General features: G+C 46.0%; 1 protein-coding gene across 3 annotated transcripts in view; it reads right to left on the bottom strand.

Annotated features, from left to right (window-relative positions):
- khdrbs2 (KH domain containing, RNA binding, signal transduction associated 2) overlaps positions 1–12,474 on the bottom strand; it is a 501,831-nt gene that overhangs the window by 34,283 nt on the left and 455,074 nt on the right. The window lies entirely within an intron of this gene.

Below are 12,474 nucleotides of genomic sequence, written 5' to 3'. Positions count from 1 at the left end.
TGAACCTTCTTTGTACTGCCTCGAGAGCAAGTATGTATTTTCTTAAGTATGGACACCAAAACTGTATGCAGTATTCCAGGTGCGGTCTCACCAATACCTTATATAACTGCAGCAATACCTCCCTGTTTTTATATTCTATCCCCCTAGCAATAAAAGCCAACATTCCGTTGGCTTTCTTGATCACCTGCTGCAACTGCATGCTAACTTTTTGATTTTCTTGCACTAGGACCCCCAGATCCCTTTGTACTGCAGTACTTTTCAGTTTCTCACCATTAAGATAATAACTTGCTCTCTGATTTTTCCTGCCAAAGTGCATAACCTCACATTTTCCAATATTGTATTGCATCTGCCAAATCTCCGCCCACTCACCCAGCCTGTCTATATCCCCTTGTAGGTTTTTTATGTCCTCCTCACTCTCTACTTTCCCTCCCATCTTTGTATCATCTGCAAACTTTGATATGTTACCCTCGGTCCCCTCCTCCAAATCGTTAATATAGATTGTAAAGAGTTTGGGACCCAGCACCAACCCCTGCGGAACACCACTGGCTACTGGTTGTCAGTCCAAGAATGAACCATTTATCCCAACTCTCTGCTTCCTGTTAGATAACCAATCCTCCACCCATGCCAGAATATTACCCCCAATCCAGTGGTTCTTTATCTTGAGCAATAATCTTTTATGTGGCACCTTGTCGAATGCCTTCTGGAAGTCTAAATACACTACGTCCACTGGTTCCCCTTTATCCACCCTGCACGTTATGTCCTCAAAGCACTGGAAGAAGCATTGGAACCTGCAATGGCAACAGTGGCTGCACCACCGGCGCACTGTGGCTGCAGTGTGTACCATCTACAGGATGCACTGCAGCAACTCGCCAAGGCTTCTTTGACAGCACCTCCCAAACCCGCGACCTCTACCACCTAGAAGGACAAGGGCAGCAGACGCATGGGAACAACACCACCTGCACGTTCCCCTCCGAGTCACACACCATCCTGACTTGGAAATATATCGCCATTCCTTCATCGTCGCTGGGTCAAAATCCTGGAACTCCCTACCTAATAGCACTGTGGGAGAACCTTCACCACACGGACTGCAGCGGTTCAAGAAGGCGGCTCATCACCACCTTCTCAAGGACAATTAGGGATGGGCAATAAATGCTGGCCTCGTCAGCAACGCCCACATCCCATGAACGAATAAAAAAAAAGCTAATTAGAGATCTGCTGTTGGTGGCACTGAGCTATGAGAGGCCTGGGCTGTTCTACTTTCAAACCCCCAATGCTAGTGCATTAAACTTTAGGAGAATGGACTGTGAGGTGGGAATCATTCTCGCAGGGACTGTCCTGATAGAAAGAATGATTGTCAGTTTTCAGTGCTGCCTCCCCACTGTGGAGTGGAGTGGAAAAATCCTCTTACCTTTCTTAAGACTCTGTGTTATATCGGAACAGGAGTAGGCCATTCAGCCCCTCAAGCCTATTCCACGATGCAATTTGATCATGGCTGATCTGTATCTTAACTCCATCTACCCGCCTTGTTTCCATATCCTTTAATACCCTTGCCTAACAAAAATCTATTAATCTCTATTTTGAAATTTCCAATTGACCCCCAGCCTCAACAGCTTTTTGGGGGGAGAGAGTTCCAGATTTCCACTACCCTTTATGTGATGAAGTCTTTCCTGACATCACCCCTGAACGGCCTAGCTCTAATTTTAAGATTATGTCCCCCTGTTCTGGCCCCTCCCACCAGAGGAAATAGTTTCTCTCTCTCTACCATATCAAATTCTTTAATCATCTTAAACACCTCAATTAGATCACCCTTTAATCTTCTATTTTCATGGCAGTACAGCCTAGTCTGTGCAACCTGTCCTCATAATTTAACCCCTTTGTATTCCAGCCCCCTTGAGATAAAGGCCAACATTCCATTAGTCTTTTTAATTACATTTTGTACCCGTGCACTAGCTTTTAGTGATTTCTGTACTCGGACCCCATAATCTCTCTGAGATTTAAAGATTGAGAAAGAAACAGAGGAACGACAGGGAAGGAAATAGGGTGAATTTGAGTCAAATCAGGTACAGAAAGAGAAATAAAGGGCATGATTTTAGCATGGTGGTATGTCAGCAGGGACGGGGGGCGCGGTTAATGGGCGTGTAGGAAACCCGGAAATTTTTTTCCTACCTTTTCTCGAGCAGTCGCAACTTAATTGAAGGCCATTAATGTGGCTTCTGGGTTTGGCGTCTCCAAGCTGTGGAGCAGGTGCACTGCGCACCCGAATGATGTGCTGGCAATTAAACACCTCAATTAGATCACCCTTTAATCTTCTATTTTCATGGCAGTACAGCCTAGTCTGTGCAATTAGGGATGGGCAATAAATGCCGGCCTTGCCAGCGACGCCCACATCCCGTGAACGAATAAAAAAAAAAGCTGGATTGTTTAAAGGGCCATTGCAAGAATGGCTTTTATGAGAGAAAGAAGTTATTCAAGGACATGAAGCATCAAAGGAGTAAGCCAGCGCCCAGGTTCAGTGACTCCTCAGTTGAGGTGCTACAGGCTGGGGTGAGGAGAAGGAGGGAGACGCTGTACCCGGCAGACAGGAGGAGGCGCCCCGCGTCTGCCACCAAGAAGGCCTGGCTTGAAGTGGCAGAGGAGGTGACCAACAGCGGCAACATCTCACGCAGTTGGATGCAGTGCAGGAAGCTTTTCAATGACCTAACCAGGTCAGGAAAAGTGAGTAGAGTTACTGACTCACCTACATTCGATGGAGCACATTACCCTCCCTCACATTCTGCCCTGAGAAGCCTACTCCATCACATCACTCCTCACACCCACTTAAGGCTCATTATCAACTTACCTTCACTTTCTGTGCACTTCCTCACCTCCCCATTTGTGAACCGAGCAGTCCCACTCACCTCAATCCTGATGCAATGCGATAAATCGGTCATGTAGTCACCCTCTGATGCATCTCTTTCATTGTCAGCCTCACCCAAAGCAATTCATTAATTGGGTGACCCCGTCACCCTCACTCACTCACACGTCTGTACCTTCTCTCCTTGTAGAGAAGAGAGCTCAGAACGCCAGGGAGAGGACGAGGACTGGAGGGGGGCTTCCACAAATTGTGAACCTCACAGAGGTGGAGGAGGAGACCCTGCTTAGTCAGACGGTGGAGTGCCTGGCCGTCGGGAATGCTGAGACTGGCACCCTGGAAGCGTCTGGTGACAGAACTTCCATCACGCAGAACATGAATTGATGTTATTAATGATTGACCTGTTGCAAACCTCAGATTCTCATTACTACATTACTTCTGTGATGATTCTTAATATTGCTGTATGTTCTCTTCCAGGTCCTTCAAGGACTGAAGACGTGGACGAGGTCGATTCCTCAGAGGAGCTCCCAGCCTGTGACGGTGCACCGTCACATCTTAGCGAGCCATCCACCAGCGCAGATACTCACACCTCGGTGGGTCCTAGTGGAGAGGTAGTTGGGTTGTCACTTGGTGAGTCACCACACACAAATGAGACTGAGCAGGCACGGGTGGCAGGGGCAGCTGTGGAGAATCCGCTTCAGAGGGCGCACTCCTCTCCAAGCTCTTCTCAGCTGGGCACAGATGCTGAACTCTGGGGGCCATCCTTGAAAAGGAGAATGATTGAGGTACAGCTGCACCTTTGCGAGGTACTGGAAAACATGCCACGCACACTCTCCGCAAAAGTGGAGAGGATGGAGGAGTCCACCTCCAGCATTAGTGGAATGGTGGTGCAGGTACAGGAGGGAATGTCTGCGATGGAGAGAATTGCAGCCTCCATTGAGCTTCAAACACGGCTCACAAATGAGTCCATTTAGGCCCTGGCAACGGCCGTGCGGACTTAGGGTGAAGGACATTCTGCCGCCTTAAACAGGCTGACAGATACATTAGAAGTGGCCTTCCAAGGCATCACACATGTCCCCCAAGCTGTTGTCCAGCCGAGTGGTGGGAGTGATGAGAGGGAAGATGGCGAAAGGGGACACGGAAGTGAGGACTCCACTCAAAGCGCTCCCATGTCTCACTGGTTGCCCCCCTCTCAACTAGTACCCTTAATGCTGCCTCCTCTCCAGGTGGCCGAGTCTGCCCCTACATAGGTACAGGTGGAGCAGTCTTTGGCGGGGCTCTCACTGGCTCCAAAACCCAGAGGGCGTAGGCTGAAAGCATCTAAGCAATCAGGGCATGAAGCTGAGCAACCTGTCACTACCTCTGCTGCAGCCACAGGGGATGCTCCATGTAGAAGTAGTAGGAAGAGAAAGGCTAAGAATTTGTAATCACAAAGGGTATGCACAAGGGTGTCTGACAGAATGTCATGTTTTTCATCTATATTTGTTTTTTGTTAAATGCACATTAAATCTTATAATTCTCACCACCACTGCCTCGTCTTGCCCATTCTTGAGTCCCTTTTGTGAAAGCCCCCTTTCATGTGCTTTACCATGAACGGCGAGACTTGATGGCACCCAATGTTTACACCCGTTGTAAACATTGGGTGTGTTTACAGTGGGTGTATGTGTGGTTGTAGGAATGTTTTGTGCGAGCCGGGGTGGGGTGTGGAGCTGGTGTTGGTGGTCGATGTTCCAGGTGGTCTGAGAGCTTCACTATCTTCAGTTTGCAGATCACCTTATGAGAATCTATCAAATGTGAGCGACTCCCTGGCATCACAGGTGAGCCGCTGCTCTGCCGATGGGTTGGCCGTCATCGTCCTCCTCCTCCATGTTGATGGCAGATGCGGGTGCTTCATGAGCACATGGGACCTCAGCCACCGGTAATCCTCTCTGTTGAGCGATGTTGTGCAGGACTCAACAGATGACTATTATTCTACACACTCTCGCTGGTGAGTACTGAAGGGATCCCCCAGATCGATCCAGGCACCGGAAACGCATCTTCAGCAGTCTTATGGCATGTTCAATTTCAGACCCGGTGGTGCTGTGACTGTCGTTGTACCGCTGCTGTGCCTCGCTGATGGGGTTTCTCAGAGGCGTCACGAGCCACGTCTGCAGGGGGCATCCCTTGTCTCCAAGGAGCCAGCCCTTAAGTCTGTCTTGTGTGTGGAAGAGGGCCGGGATGTTGGATTCGAGCAGAATGAAGGAATCATGGCAGCTGCCAGGGAACTTGGCACATACTTGCAGAAACCTCTTCCGGTGGGTGCAGAGCACTTTCAGAGGACATGGGAAACACGTTGAGGCAGAGTTAAAATCCTTTCCCTGCCTCATTACACAAAAAATTAAACACTTTATCTACTTTAAGTCTCTTAATTGATGGTTTAAATATCGGTCCGCTGGCTTTAATTGCTGGCGGGATTTCTGGCTTCCTGAAGTGCACATGCACCCAGATGAGTCTGGGTCGAATGTGGAAGTCGGCGGCATGGAGCCAAGATTCTTTCTCGCTCCTAAAATCAGCGATTTTCATTGCCCCCACCCGCCCCCTGCCCCCAACTCACCGATCTTGGGGGCTAAAATCATGCCCAAAGAGAGGGAAAGAAAGATTGGATTAAAAGAGAGAGAAAAAAACGACAGAAAGGAAAAGAAAAACATTTTAAAATTAAAACCTCTAAGAACTTACTACCTGTAGGAATGAGACTCCACAGTTTCAACTGTTCCCTTTCTGGGCCGGAGAGGTTGAGTGGCGTTGCAGGAACGTAAACCTCCTCATTAAAAGGGTCCTTACACTGTTAAGTACCAGCCCTAACTTTCTGCAGCGAGCTTAATTGGTAATTAATGTGCAAATGCAGCAATCTCTTGAAACTCGAGGGGAGGTTGAGGGCGAGCTGCTTTTTCACAAGACTAACGGTGGAGCGGCGCAAATCGACCAGCAACCTGTGGTGATTCGTAATTCACGCTGTATCTCTTCCTCGTCACAAGTTGCTGGATTATTTACACACTAATATTGGCGAGCGCAATTAAACTCGCCGTTATTTTCCCAGTAAATTTCTGGCATAATGGTTAACCTCTAGGCCCTATGCATATTGGTGTCAGGTTCAGTGATATGTACGCCCTGTAACACATAGTTTTCTTGTCAGTAATTTAAGATGTTACTGCATATCAAGTGCATTTCTTTTAGTAAAGCTGCCTTGCTCAATTATGTGCACAGTAGAACCTGCTTAGAGTGAAGAGGTCTAAGCAGGTTTCTTGTTGAGTTTGATGTCTACATGAACCTGTGGATTGATAGCACTGACCAGCTTTTGTGGGTCTCAGTGAACTCCCTTTGTTTTATCCAGCTATGTCCAGCACTCCATCCATACTTTCATTTCCTATTGAAAATAAGAAAGTGTGCCACAGCAAATTAGGCGATTTAGCCCATTAAATACATTTTATTTAATGGTGTCAACCATGGCCCAGTGGGTAGCACTCTCACCTGAGTCAGAAAGTTGTGGGTTCAAGTCCCACTCCAGAGACTTGAGCATCCAATCTAGGCTGACACTCTCAGTGCAGTACTGAGGGAGTACTGCAGTCAGAGGTGCCGTCTTTCAGATGAGATGATAAACTGAGGCCCCTTCTGCCCTCTCAGGTGGACATAAAAGATCCCACAGCACTATTTTGAAGAACAGGGGAGTTCTCCCCGGTGTCCTGGCCAATGTTTATCCCTCAACCAACATCACTATAGAACAGATTATCTGGTCATTATCACATTGCTGTTTGTGGAACCTTGCTGTGCGCAAATTGGCTGCTGCATTTTCTACATTACGACAGTGACTGCACTTCAAAAACTACTTAATTGGCTGTAAAGCGCTTTAGGATGTCCTGAGGTCGTGGAAGGCGCTGTATAAATGCAAGTTCTTTCTTTCTCTCTATTTCTTCCATGGATCTGCTCCATTCAAACTCGGTAGTGAAAAGGAGGTTGGGGCTCTCCATCGAGAGACTCAGACTACAGACGCCATGAGGGCTGCCGTTACACTTCCATATGTAGGACGTAGCACAGAGGACGTGTGTTACATCCCCTTTTCTTGCTGAATTACAGTTACCTCCAACTTAACTTCTGGCCTGCACGCCTGGAGAAAAGCAGAAGGCTACAATAATTGAAATCTAAGTATCATATCTGAAGGAAAACATTGTCTATGTTAATGCAAAAAAAACCTGACAACACAGCTATTAAAAAAAAATCTAGTGTCACTGTCTGTATCCAAATCAAACTCTATCAATCCATATTCTGTGTCATGTTTAAACAGTGCAGTACTTCTATTTAAAAAATATAATAAGCACAGCAGACAATATGTAGTGCACATGACTGACAGTTCCCATTAAGCTTCACTTGCTTTGCCGGTGTCAAATATTAATCAATGTAATGTTGCCTTTCACACAGCAATGGTAATCAGTCAAGCATCTCTGTACAAAATGAATGTGTCACATTCTGCAACGTACCCTTGAATATCCTTGATTAAGGTTCTCGGCAATATGTCTTTCAATATACCTTTCTGTGTTAAATCCACGTGTTTCACTAGGCCTTTAATTAGTTTTCCGTCTTTTATTCTGCAGAGTTGGCAATCGAAACATACGGGTTATTTTTTAAACACAAGTGAACCTGACTACGCCAATCCAATATACCATAGCCTTCAAACAGTACACGTACATCACAAACAAATCAATTGTTTAGATGCAGCAACCACAAGCACTTAGACGAAAGGAATACCAAGGTAGCACCATGTATTAGGCACATTCAGAAACTATGTTTACTTAATGTGCCGCACTGGACTGCAGGCCTTGGCAGTATTTTCAGTTACAGCTATGTTGTCACATAGATAAAGCACAAATTGGCACTGATCAATTTGCTTACTGTTTGATAGAAGAACAAGGTATGGCTGTGATTAATTACTCCAGAGATGTTTGATCGAATATGAACTGCCTAATCTTTTAAATCGTAGACTCTGCCCTGAATTTCAAAACCCAAACCCCATGAAACAATTTCATTTTTACCATTGTTGCAAAACATTTTCATGAAGTCAAGAATATAAGAACAACAGTGAGAAAATGCCTGAGGGCTTATCTAGCCCACTCTTTTCTTTCTCTATTATTATTATTTTTTTAGAGAAAGGATGATGTTGCATGAATTTACGTTGATGAAAGCATAATTGCGTGTGGGATGATGTCAGGTCTCCATGTTAGTCAACTGCCCTATAATTTAAAGCTGTAACAACGTTCCACATAGCTTGCGCATTAAACTCAGACAACAACAACTCGCATTTATATAGCGCCTTTAACGTAGTAAAACATCCCAACAACCTTCGACCATCGTAGGTGCACTTGTTGTTGCAACTTGAGCCTCTCCCAACACTCTTTACTAATTCTTACAGTAACAAGGCACTATTTATAGGCAGACTCGCACTTCCTGTGAACTGTAACTTATACACCTCATGCAAGGGGTGAATGGGCTAGCATGTCTCAGGGCTAGCAATGGCTCTCTTCTCCGGAAAGGTAGATGGGATATTCCGCGTATTCTCCTGTTTGCTTTGAGAGGTAGAAAAACATCAGACCATGTGTTTCAGGCTAAACTACAGATTGTTATTTATTGTAAGATGCAAAATTATACAGAAGCAAAATTAATCTGCAGGTGAAAAATAACAATGTGCTCATCTCCCACTGATATTTTAAACTAATGTTTGGGACAGTTCTTAGCAGAGTCTTTAAACACAGACTCTTGATGATTCTTTGTGGATCACAACTTTTTCCCCTCAGAGTTCCATCACACTGCAGTGAGGTGGAAATATGTCTGAAATGTGTGAACTAAGGATATGATGAAAGACTGTAGTGGATATATCTGGTCCAGAAAGGATTTTTCACAATAGGTAAGTATCTTTGAAGAAAACCAAAACTGGCCAGTAATAAAGAAAGAACTTGCATCTATATAGCGTCTTTCACAACATAAGGTCATCCCAATGTGCTTTATGGTCAAAGAAGTACTTTTGAAGTGTAGTCACTGTTGTAATGTAGGAAACGCGGCAGCCAATTTGCCTACAGCAAGGTCCCACAAACAGTAAGGTGATAATGACAAGGTAATCTGTTTCAGTTATGTTGGTTGAGGGATAAATATTGGCAGGACACCGGGGAGAACTCCCCTGCCCTTCTTCGAAATAGTGCCGTGGGATTTTTTAAGTCCACCTGAAAGATGGCACCTCCGACAGTGCAGCACTTCCTCAGTACTGCACTGGACTATAAGCAATATTAGTTACTTCCATCATCGGAGGTGGATGGGAAAAGAAAGAAAAAAACAAATCTTCTTGTTACTTGAGAACTTGTTTATTACATATGGCATTGCCCCCCACCCCGATCCTTTCTGAAACATTAACTATCGGGCAGCCGACTGGCAGAGTGTGCCCCCTGTTGGGGAGAAGCCTGGTCCGTTTTGAGGGTCGGGCCTCATTACTATGCTGTCAGTGTGATGCGGACTTTGAGTGGGCACCCCATTGTAGCTCCCAGTGCAATATCGGGCAGCCCAGAGGCTGACTTAGTGCCTGCAGCAAGATGGGTCCAAGTTGGGGGGGGGGGGGACTGCTCCTCCTGGCTGCAATAAAAACAATTATAAACTTACTCTTTCAGGTCCTCTTCCACTGTACCACCAGGTAAAACTAGGCGGAGCGTGCACAGTGCATGCTCCGCCCACCTGTCTCCTCAAAATGGGCAATCGGGGTCCTATGTACGTCATAGGACCCCGATTGGGGTCCAGTACGGATTTGTTAAAGGCAAATCGTGTTTAACCAACCTGATAAGAGTTTTTTGATGAGGTAACAGAGAGGGTCGATGAGGCAATGCAGTTGATGTGGTGCATATGGACTTTCAAAAGGCGTTTGATAAAGTGCCGCACGGTTGGCTTATCATCAAGATTGCGGCCCATGGTATAAAGGGGGCAGTAGCAACATGGATACAGAATTGGCTAAGGGACAGGAAACAGAGAGTAGTGGTGAACGGTTGTTTCTCAGACTGGAGGGAGGTGTACAGTGGTGTTCCCCAAGGGTCAGTGCTGGGATCACTGCTTTTCTTGATATATATTAATGACTTGGACTTGGGTGTACAGGACACAATTTCAAAATTTGCAGATGACACGAAACCTGGAAGGGTAGTGAACAGTGAGGAGGATAATGATAGACTTCAAGAGGATATAGACAGGCTGGTGGCATGGGCAGACACATGGCAGGTGAAATTTAACATAGAAAAATGCAAAGTGATACATTTTGGTAGGAAGAATGAGGAGAGGCAATATAAACTAGAGGGCACAATTCTAAAAGGGGTACAGGAACAGAGAGATCTGAGGGTATATGTGCACAAATTGTTGGAGGTGGCAGGGCAGGTTGAGAAAGGGTTAAAAAGCATACGGGATCCTGGGCTTTATAAGTAGAGGCATAGGGTACAAAATTAAGGAAGTCACGATGAACCTTTAAAAAACACTGGTTCGGCCACAACTGGAGTATTGTGTCCAGTTCTGGGCACCGCACTTTAGGAAAGAGGAGAAGGCCTTAGAGAGGTTGCAGAAGCGATTTACTAGAATGATTCCAGGGATGAGAGACTTTAGTTACATGGATAGATTGGAGAAGCTGGGGTGGTTATCCTTGAACAGAGAAGGTTGCGGGGAGATTTGATAGAGGTGTTCAAAATCATAGAGGGTCTAATCAGGGTAGATAGAAAGAAACTCTTTCCATTGGCAGAAGGGTCAAGAACCAGAGGGCATAGATTTAAGGTGATTGGCAAAAGAACCAAAGGTGACATGAGGAAAAACTTTTTTACACAGCGAGTGGTTAGGATCTGGAATGCACTGCCCGAGGGGGTGGTGGAGGCAGATTCAAACACGGCCTTCAAAAGGGAACTGGATAAGTACTTGAAAGGAAAACATTTGCAGGGCTACCGGGATAGGGCGGGGGAGTCTGACTAGCTGGATTGCTCTTGCATAGAGCCGGCGTGGACTTGATGGGCCGAATGGCCTCCTTCCATGCCGTAACCTTTCTATGATTCTATAGAACCCTGATTTGCATGTTAAAAGGGCCAATGCCTGAAAACAGATGGCTCTTCCTGGCCGCCAGCTGTAGGCCCCTTTCGGGATGGTGTTAGCCAATCAGGAGCAGCAACAAGGCGATATGAATGAACCCCGTGATTTTTGGGGCGCTGTTACCCTGTTTCTGTCCAGTGGAACCAGTGATAATCTCTCCCTATGTATCAGCAAGCCACATCCATAGTGACATGGGCCAGAGAGAATTTCTGCGACATAAAGAAAGAACTTGCATTTATATAGTGCCTTTCACCACTTCAGGACATCTCAAAGCCCTGCACAGCCAATGAAGTGCTTTTATGAAGTGTAGTCACAGTTGTAATGTAGGAAATGTGGCAGCTGATTTGTGCACAGCAAGATCCCACAAACAGCAATGATTTAATGACCAGATAATCTGCTTTTAGTGATATTGGTTGAGGGATAAATATTGGCCAGGACACTGGGGAGAACTCCCGGGCTCTTCGAAATAGTGCCATGGGATCTTTCACGTCCACCTGAGAGGGCAGACGAGACCTCAGTTTAACGTCTCATCTGAAAGACGGCACCACTGACAGTACAACCTTATTTGATGCCTCCAGCTGGTATTATACATTTGCGAGACACTATGGGCTCCAAGACAAGGAAATCTTATCAGAAACAGCAGCTGTAGCACTAATGTTAAAAACCCCAGTGCTTTGGGCCCAGCTGAAGTTCATATGAAAAGATACAAGAGTTGATTCCATGATCGGGAGCACCAGGTGAGGAGCAGTGTTCACAGGGACCAGGGGTCAGGAAAATGTCAGTCTCCCAATGCCTAATTTTTCATCCACTTAACTCAACGGATGGACAATATGGGGCTGCGGGCCCACAGTTTCCCGAGCATAGGAACAGGAGGAGGTCATTCAGCCCCTCGAGCCATTCAATTAGATCATGGCTGATCTGTATCTTAACTCCATCCACCCACCTTGGTTCTGTAACCCTTAATACCCTTGCCTAACAAAAATCTATCAATCTCAGTTTTGAAATTTTCAATTGACCACCCGCCTCAACAGCTTTTTGGGGGAGACAGTTCCAGATTTCCACTCCCCTTTGTGTGAAGAAGTGCTTCCTGACATCACCCCTGAAAGGCCTAGCTCTAATTTTAAGGTTAAGCCCCCTTGTTCTGTACTCCCCCACCAGAGGAAATAGTTTCCCTCTATCTACCCTATCAATTCCTTTAATAATCTTAAACACTTCACTTAGATCACCCCTTAATCTTCTATACTCAAGGGAATACAAGCCTAGTCTTTGGAACCAGTCCTCATAATTTAACCCTTACAGCCCCGCTATCATTCTGGTGAATCTGCAGTGCTCTTCATAAAGGCATCTCCTCACCAGGAGGTTCCAGTCCTGAGATCAGCCCTACAACAGAGATACATTTTATAACGAGACAGGAGGGAGCCTGCTTTCTTCGCACTGGCATCATTCAAGGTCAAAATGAGCGGTGCTTAAAGCCCTGTACATTCATTATACAGTCTGCA

Source organism: Heptranchias perlo, chromosome 5 (assembly GCF_035084215.1).
Source record: "Heptranchias perlo isolate sHepPer1 chromosome 5, sHepPer1.hap1, whole genome shotgun sequence".
Lineage (NCBI taxonomy): Eukaryota > Metazoa > Chordata > Chondrichthyes > Hexanchiformes > Hexanchidae > Heptranchias > Heptranchias perlo.
This window is presented reverse-complemented; position numbering and strand designations above follow the sequence as displayed.